Raw genomic sequence first — 8,479 nt, forward strand, 5'->3', positions numbered from 1 at the left:
TGACACACACAGAGCCATGGGCGCCTCGGTGCCAGGCTGTGTTCCCCTCAGTGGCACACAGAGCCATGGCCACCTCGGTGCCAGGCTGTGTCCCTCAGTGACACACAGAGCCATGGGCACCTTGGTGCCAGGCTGTGTCCCTCAGTGACACACACAGAGCCATGGGCACCTTGGTGCCAGGCTGTGTTCTCAGTGACACACACAGAGCCATGGGCGCCTCGGTGCCAGGCTGTGTCCCTCAGTGACACACACAGAGCCATGGGCACCTTGGTGCCAGGCTGTGTTCTCAGTGACACACACAGAGCCATGGGCACCTTGGTGCCAGGCTGTGTTCTCAGTGACACACACAGAGCCATGGCCACCTTGGTGCCAGGCCGTGTCCCTCAGTGACACACACAGAGCCATGGGCACCTCGGTGCCAGGCTGTGTTCCCTCAGTGACACACAGAGCCATGGCCACCTCGGTGCCAGGCCGTGTCCCTCAGTGACAAACACAGAGCCATGGGCACCTTGGTGCCAGGCTGTGTTCTCAGTGACACACACAGAGCCATGGGCACCTCGGTGCCAGGCCGTGTTCCCCTTCAGGAACAAAAAAGAACAATCTTCCCAGGCAAGCAGCAGATTCCCCAATATCGGACACTTTTAAGATTCAGCTGTCTTGTCTAGATTGTCTAGATTGTGCTTTTGCCAAGGAAGGTTGGACCAGATGATCCTTGAGGTCCCCTCCACCCTGGTATTGAATTCTGCCACGATTCCATGAACTCCCAGCCATGGCCACCTTGGAGTGCCCCACAACATCCCCTTCAACAGCATGAGCACTTAACCACTTTTCTCCATGCAAAGATGCAAGTTCAATGATCTCTCACCAGTTTGCCTTCACATTGACATGAGTATGTGGTAGAGTTTATATTTGGGGAACAAAATTTTAGGAGCAGGTGCTCCAATTGTCTTGGAAGCTACCTCCCGGTCTCGTGCGGTTTGTAAGGAATTGATTAAATCACAATTTTAGTCACAGATACCATGTTGTGAGTAAAACTGCCCAACTGTTTCCTGCTTAGCAGCTTTCTGACACAAGCTGTTGGCTGGAGCCTTTCAGCTGCATCTCTCCTTCTCTCTTTCTCTCACATACGTTCCTGGCACCGTGTTTTGAAATTTAAGGATGAATTTGTGGCAATAGGGTGACACAATCTCATTGTACAATCCAGGGGGCAGAGAGGTGCGGCCAGGATTGTCCTTGGGAGTACAGGGAGAAGGACAGCTTTCTAACCAGTTTAGAGACTATCAGTGTTTTTGCATTTTTGGGGTGGAGCAGCGCATTGAAGTTGGAGTGAATCTGCACTCACACAATGGAATGAGGGCTCATTACCTATTTTTGTGATTCACGGTCACACAGTTCCGGTGGCCTGTAATTATGAGGCCATTAAAGATGTGACTAACAAGGAAATACAGCCCTAAGGTGTATGATTGCTCTGTCCATCACATCACTGTCCAGGGACAGCAGGTGAGACATGGATGACCAGCAGAACACTGATACATCTGCAGCTTAAACTAACAACCCCAAATTTCTGTGTCAACAGAACTCCTCTTTATTTAAATGTCTGCCTTTTAAAAAAACGTTTTCCAGGTTGAGGAAATTCCACTACGCTCTCGGAATTGTGTCTGAAGGCTGAAGGCAGGAGGATGAGCCCTGGTGAAACCACATAATGTTATTTTTGGGGTGTACAGGTGCGTCCTGGAGTCAAGGCTGACAATTCCGGGCTCTGTGTGCCGTGTGGTTTGCATCCACAAGCTGACTGTTAGCAGGGCTGCAGCTCCGGCTGAAAGCATCCATATGGTGCTTGGGGAGAGCCACAATCAGAGTATCTGCTGACAGGCTGGGCTATCACATGTTCCTCTCATAAATAATCTGCAGAGACTGTGAGAAGGAAACTTAGATCCACACCGAGACTCTCGCCTGACCTTTCCCTCCTCATCTCAGCCTTCGCCCGTGTCTGCATGTCGACAGCACAGACAGTTGGCGAGTCTGGATTTGAGGAAGGTGTTAGGAGCAGTTGGAATGACAGCATGGACATAGCCTTTGGGATCAGCTCTGCCTCAGCACAGCCCCCCAGCCCTAGTGAGAAAACGCTGCTTTGGAAAATGCTTTGGCTTCAGACTCGGCGACGGCGCTGGAACGGAGCCCTTCAAAAATGGAGCCGCAGAGCATTTTTATCCTGGCCTTAGAACACTTTACAAAGCGTTTAGGCTGAGGAGGAGGAGACTTAACCCAAAGGGGACATTACATCGTCTTCAAATATGCAAAAGGTTTCTGCAGAGCAGGAGGGAATTAGCTCTTCCCTGCATGCTGTGGGACCAGGATGAGAAATAATGAGCTTACATCTTGGAAAAGGCTGTAGAAATTAGGCACTGGGCTAAGGGTAAGAATAGTTGAGCACCAGAAGAAATTCCCCAGGAAAGAAATGGAATAATCACCTTTGGGTGTTTTTATTTAATGAGAAATTAGTAAAACATCTGCTCTGAAGAGTTCAGGGAGAATCATTCTGATCTCAGGGCAAAGGATGGGGTAAATAATCCCCTACAATCCCTGTCAGCCCTAGTTTTTCCTGAGGCAAAGGAGATGTGATTTCCCAAATTTACAAAGCAGGTTAGAGCACAGGCTGGGTTTGGATTCCAGCTCAGATCCTCCTGGCTGCACCTAATACACCAGACTAAATACCAAGTAGAGACAAAAAGAAAAACAGGTTTTCCCAACTGTTCTATCTTCCACAAGGTTGGGTTGGTGTTTTTTTGTTAAAAAGCCAGTATGAAAAAAAGCCAGTGACTCCAAACCGTGGCTGACATTCACAGCAATTCCCTTGGGAAAAACTCCCACTTTTCCTATTTTTTTCCCACATGAGCTGCCTCACAATGAAGTGAGTGTATTTCACATTCAGAATTATAAATCATCCCCTCATTTTTCTGGTACAACGGGACTGAAAAGGCTTTTTTTCCCAGGGAACAGGCGAAGCTGTTCCTCTGCAGTGCTGCACCCTTCCTGGAAGACAGTGCTCAGTGTGTGGGGCTGGGAGCTCAGCAGCTGTCAGCAGTATTAAATTCACCAGGAACACGGAGAGAAAAGCCCCATAAAATAAAAGGAAGGACACTGTGCTGATAATGACTCGCATTTCAACCTGAATTAAAATACCTCCCCTCAGTTCTTTTCTCACAAATTGTTCTTATTGATCCAGCTCAGCTCAAGATTAATGTGGGTTTGGTTTTTTTATCAGTGTGCAGCCATTACCCAGCTGCTATTGGACATTTTCAGGCAGAATCAAATAATAGAGAATTGTTTGCAATGCCTTAAAATAACTCTTCTGGGAAGTTTTCCTCTTAAATTTGCCTCAAGATGGTAGCTACCCTTAAGAACAAATTCCCACACTTCAAATTTCACCATTTGAGTCAGGAGAACTTTAGGAAGAAGTAGTGAGAATGGCAAAATACCTGTTTTGGGGGTAGAAAAGTGTAATTTGAGAAAAGTGAAGCTAAAGAGACCACTCGCAGAACATTTAGCCTGGGTGGGTTTTCTCTGAGGTCTAACAACAGCTGAGCCCGTCCCTCAGTGGGAACACAACACCGTCTGTTGGAATATCACGTTCTAGACTATTAGACATGCTTTTTTGGATGGCAAATCCAAGCTAACACACAGATGTGTGCAATGTCATCACAAAAACATCATGTTCATAGAATGTTTGGCTAAAAACTCCCTGCACTCCCTCTGCATGAAGGATTGCCCAAGACATCATTGCCGGGTACCGACATCAGTTCCTGCTGTTCCTGCTGTTCCAGCGAACGGCTCTTGGCTCCAGGATCAAGTTTTAAGTGGGAGACGTTGCTTTCACGAGGGAACACAGTAAATCAGTTGGTGTAAGCAACAGTGAGTTGTGTTTGTGTACCGCTTTTCACTCGGAAAATCCATAACGTCTTGGCAAGCAGCAAGGCCAGCGCGAGCGCGGGAGGCAGAGCGGGGACATCGTGGAATAACACAGCGTGTAACAAGGTCTTCCCCTGATTTTTGATACTCCTAGGATTGCAGCAGTGCCCCAATGTTCAAATATTAACCGAGTTCTACGTCGCCTGTGGTTCAGTAAACACCCTCCTCACTGATGCTGAGACGCAAGGGCAGCGCGGTGAAGAAAGATTGTGCCCTCTTCCAGAAATCATAGAATCATGGAATGTTTGGGGTTGGAAGGGATCTTAAAGCTCATCTTGTCCCACCCCCTGCCATGGGCAGGGACACCTCACACTATCCCAGGTTGCTCTAAGCCCCGTCCAGGGGGCACTTGCAGGGATCCAGGAGCAGCCACAGCTGCTCTGGGCACCCTGTGCCAGGGCCTCACCACCCTCCCAGGGAAGAATTCCTTCCCAATATCCCATCTAGCCCTGCCCTCTGGCAGTGGGAGCCAATTAAAGAGAGGGCGCCAAGCTCTGCTCTAAAGCAGAAGGATGTAACCACTTCCTGAGCCATCAGCAGCTTTTCTGCAGTGCTCTGGATTTTCCCTGAAGAACCCAGCCTGTCCAAGGGTGTTTATCCTGCAAAGTCTGGTGAGATCGATGTCCACAGAGAGAGCAAGGAAGTGGGAAATCATAGACTCAGGACAAGAAGAGCTGTTTTCCAGCTTAAAATATACACATTACAAAAACCAAAGCAAAACTCTTCGGCCTTTCTATTGGAATATTCTCCCTTTGATGTGTCCTGCCTCCAAGGATGGAGGCAGTTTTTTAGGAGGCAGGAGGAGTCTTTGTTTTTTATTACAAAGCAGAAATGTCAGTGCAGGCCCATGCCAAAAAAACATGCTGCAAATACTCTCTGTGGCAAACAGGGCTTGCAGAGGGGGTTTGTTCATCTGTCTCGGCCTGCCTTGCCACACTCTTCTGTCCCTCTTGCCAAATGGAAAATAAATCATTCTCTCCTCGCTGTTGTGGTTCTAATTGGCTGGATGTGCCATCAGCTGGCTCATCCCCACTCAGAGCCTGGGAAGGGGTAAACACATCCAGGATTACAGAAAATGAGGACACTAACTTTGGGACCCATCCAAAGCCCTTTAGTGAGCGTGAAGACTAATTGACTACAGCGAGACCTGCATCAGCTCCTTAATTGCTGAGGGGAAATGAAACAATAACATTTCCCCCTTCGCTGCATCCTTTTTCAAGAGCCCTGTGGTAATGGCTGCAAGCTGCCTGCCTGAGACAGCAGCACTGGAAAGCTCTGGGCCATTACTCTGGGAATGTTTTGCAAGGAGGGTGCTCAGACAGTGCCACAGAGGCTGGGAGATGATGATAACTCACTTTTCCTGTTTTCCCTACCGTGACAAACAAAGCTGGTTGGTTCAGATAATGGATTTGGTAAGATAGGGGAGAAAGCAGCAGTTTTATACTTTGATGATGGGGTGGTGGATACTGAAGTTGATGGTGAAGTTCAGTTATAACCACCCTGTTGTGCACCAGCTCTCCACCTTCTGGGCCCCAAGGACCTGGGATGTGCCCAGGCTCCAAAATTATTGTGTGTTACTCCACAAGAACAGCACTGGAAATTGGAGACAGTGAGTGTTTCTCCTCTCTGATGTGATGAAAGGCTGGGATTCCCTCACTCTGCTCCGTGGGAAGGGGAAACATGGTCACTTGGAGCACTGAGAGCTTTGCCTCAGGCTTTGCTGGGCTCTGGGTGACATCAGTGTGGGATGCAGGTGGGTGCTGCTGGGCAGACTTTTCCCCTTGCCCTTCTTCATCTGGAGGAAATCAGCACGGGGCAATGGAGCTCCTTGGGAATTGGCATGGATTTGGGATGGGCTGTCCTGCCTTCTGCTGGGCTGGACTGGAAAGGGGGTCAGTGGGCCAAGGGAAAGCCTGATTGATGAGAGCTGTGGCTCAGCACCCACGGAGCCAAGACTGTGGGGTAAGGTTATAGGGGTCAGGTGGGTGAGGGAAAGGAGAGAAGGTTGTAGGGTGATTAGGCAGCAGGAGCATTCAGTGGAAAAGGAAAAAGAATAAAGTTCAGATAAAAATAGAAAGGCAAAAGAGGGGAAAGCATGTGTGTGCTCTAGACTGCTGTGGTTCTGCTCCAGGCAATGTCACCCAGGACATCTTTTGTTTCATTCACACGAAAATCCTTGCCATCAGTACTCTTCCCTGTCCCCTCCATGAATCCATCAGTTCCTAAACAAACAGACATGACAAGGCCTTCGAAAGCTGTGTCAGAACCTTTGAGTACCAGTTGAGTATAGTGTAACAACGTGAGAAAAGCCATGTGATTCCCTACAGGTGCAAAACAGCTCCGGCCGTGTTTCCAGAGAGCTGGTGTTTGGTTTACATGACTCACTGCCCATGTGCTTTGGTTTAGATGCTTGGAGCAGCTTCTTGTAATGTAATCAGAACTGCGGGCACTAAATTTGTCCATCACTGAGGCCCCAAATGATTAGCACAGCACTAAAAATGACACCTCATCCTGCACGTGGGCAGAGTCAGAGGGCGGAATGCAGCGGTTCAGCCTGGGAGAAACCGAGCGTTTGCTCATCCCAGGGTTGGAGCAATGTTGTTTGTACCACGAGGCAGCCTGGATGTGATCATCCCATGTGCACGGCCACCCAGGTCCTTGGGAATCAGGGTATCCTGGCCTTGACAACAACAGCTGCCCATCAGTAAAATTCTTGGGCAACTCGAGCATCTCATCTGGTCTGGTAGGGCTTAAAAGGAGTGTGAGCAGTGGGACAAGGGGGATGATTCTCCCCCTCTTCTCTGCTCTCATGAAGCCCCACTGGAGCTCTGTGTCCAGCCCTGGAGCCCCCAATGTAAGAAGGACGTGGAGCTGCTGGAGTGAGTCCAGAGGAGCCACGGAAATGCTCCAGAAGCTGGAGCCCCTCTGCTCTGGAGCCAGGCTGGGAGAGCTGGGGGTGCTCACCTGCAGAAGAGAAGGATCCAGGGAGAGCTCAGAGCCCCTTCCAGGGCCTAAAGGGCTCCAGGAGAGCTGGAGAGGGACTGGGGACAAGACATGGAGGGACAGGACACAGGGAATGGCTTCCCAGTGCCAGAGGGCAGGGATGGATGGGATATTGGGAAGGAATTGTTCCCTGGGAGGGTGGGCAGGCCCTGGCACAGGGTGCCCAGAGCAGCTGTGGCCGTCCCTGGATCCCTGGAAGTGTCCAAGGCCAGGTTGGACAGGGCTTGGAGCAGCCTGGGACAGTGGAAGGTGTCCCTGCCCATGGCAGGGGGAGAATGGGATGATTTTAAGGTCCCTTCCAACCCAAACCATTCTACAATTCTACAATGTTCCTCCTTCATCCTCTGCCAGCTCCCCGCTCTGCAGAGCAGCCTCCCTGCAGCGATTCTTGTGGGCGACGCTCGCAGACTTTCTGCATCAATTAAATCTCTCTTTTCCTGGCTTCTGCCAGTTTGGGGATTTGTTGCTTGATTGTCATGGCGACTGCTGCCGTGGGACCCTCGCTGAGGGTGAGGCCCCTCCATTAGGATTCAGGGCAGCGCTTCAGCCTGCATCACTGGGGACCCTCTTGTGCTGAGCACTCTCTGAGAGCAGGGAGCTCATTCCACTGCAGAAATCCCAGATGAACAGCATGTCTTCACAGCAAACGAGGCTGGCTCTAATTTTTGTTAATTATGTGGAAGCAATTTGATTTCCTCGTGAGCGTGTTGTCAGTGCAGCTCTCATGGTCTATTCCTGGCCAGCAGGATGAGGATGCTTAGGAACCCCAAAGGACTCTACAGCTGTTTTGCAGAACAACATGAAAAAAATAGGACCCATTTACAAAATAAAGAGAAGAGACAAAACCCAAGATCTTTCTTGCAGAACAGCGTGGGAAAGAGGAGCCATTTGCGCAAAATGTGAGGTCTGGCAGGCAGAAAAGCAGGGAGAAGAACGAATGGGGAAAAAAACAACGAAACGAACAAAACAGATGCAGAAAAGGAGCTTTTTGTAAGGAAGGAGGTTTCTCAGACAGCGCCTCGGGAACGGCGGTGACGACACGAACACTGGCGAGAGGCCGGGGAAGCGCAGGCACAGGGACAAGGGTGCTGCGCGGTGGCGTGTTTCCCGAGGAGCCTCGTTAGCGCAGTAGGTAGCGCGTCAGTCTCATAATCTGAAGGTCGTGAGTTCGATCCTCACACGGGGCAAAGACGGTTTCCTCTCTTTTTTTTCTGTTTTCCCGCACGCAGCCTTTCCCAAGGGAAGGGAATATCCATTTTTTTCCATGGATTTCGAGCAGGAGGCGGGATCGAAGCGGGGCGAACGCGCTCCCCAGCCCTGCACCGGCCCGCAGCGCGCCGCGTTACCGGGCACCGGCCCCGCCATGCGCGCGGTCCCCCCGCCCGCTAGGGGGCGCGCACGCTGGTTGTATCGGTTAGGGAACAGCGTCCGCGCAGCGTCCGCTACCGGCGGGGGCGTGGCGCGGCTGGATGAGGCGGCGCTGATTGGCGGAGCCGCGCGGTGGGCG

At 50.7% G+C, this 8,479-nt stretch overlaps 1 non-coding gene across 1 annotated transcript; it reads left to right on the forward strand.

The window, feature by feature from the left end:
- Positions 1-8,086: 8,086 nt before the first annotated feature.
- TRNAM-CAU lies at positions 8,087-8,159 on the forward strand. The gene has a single exon. It is a non-coding gene; the product is annotated as a tRNA-Met (tRNA).
- Positions 8,160-8,479: the final 320 nt, after the last annotated feature.

Source organism: Corvus kubaryi, unplaced genomic scaffold, assembly GCF_017639235.1.
Source record: "Corvus kubaryi isolate FWS band 111438036 unplaced genomic scaffold, C.kubaryi_AGA036_p1.0 37300, whole genome shotgun sequence".
NCBI lineage: Eukaryota > Metazoa > Chordata > Aves > Passeriformes > Corvidae > Corvus > Corvus kubaryi.